The sequence below is a fragment of the Buceros rhinoceros genome, unplaced genomic scaffold (genome assembly GCF_000710305.1).
Source record: "Buceros rhinoceros silvestris isolate BGI_N320 unplaced genomic scaffold, ASM71030v1 scaffold23237, whole genome shotgun sequence".
NCBI lineage: Eukaryota > Metazoa > Chordata > Aves > Bucerotiformes > Bucerotidae > Buceros > Buceros rhinoceros.
The window spans coordinates 3,013-3,457 of NW_010420777.1; the positions used below are offsets into that span (position 1 = coordinate 3,013).

The window sequence follows — 445 nt, forward strand, 5'->3', positions numbered from 1 at the left end:
CTATCGCTGCCCTGTGCCTGCTGGCCACACCAGTGCTGGTACAAAAGAGCTGCTCCAAAGAATCATCAACCCGCCACCGGCACCAGGCTGCTGTCAGACCGTGTCCCTGGGCACTGCCATCTCCCTGCTGCTGCCTTTGTGACCCAATGCAGCACTGAACAGCCGAGCATCTCCTCTTCCCCATCCCGTCCTACCCCATCCCACCCCGCAGGAGCTCTCAGCCATGCCAGGTGGATGCTGCAGGTTGTGCCTCCAACATGGGGAGGGAGATGGAGATGCCCCTCCACCAAAGGGGTGGCACAGCCTGGGCTTTCCCCATAGAGACCAGGTTTGAGCTCCACTCAGCTTTGACAGCTTCGTAACTCCGGTGGCCAGGTTGGAGTCGCCCACCCGGGTCCTGGGGAGCTCCCCCGGGAGCTGGGCAGGGGCTGCTGAGCCCCCCCGA

At 63.4% G+C, this 445-nt stretch overlaps 1 protein-coding gene across 1 annotated transcript in view; it reads right to left on the reverse strand.

Annotated features, from left to right (window-relative positions):
* Positions 1–445, reverse strand: part of WSCD2 (WSC domain containing 2) — a gene marked incomplete at its 5' end in the record, with an annotated part of 4,715 nt that overhangs the window by 2,696 nt on the left and 1,574 nt on the right. The gene's annotated exons all lie outside the window — the stretch shown is intronic.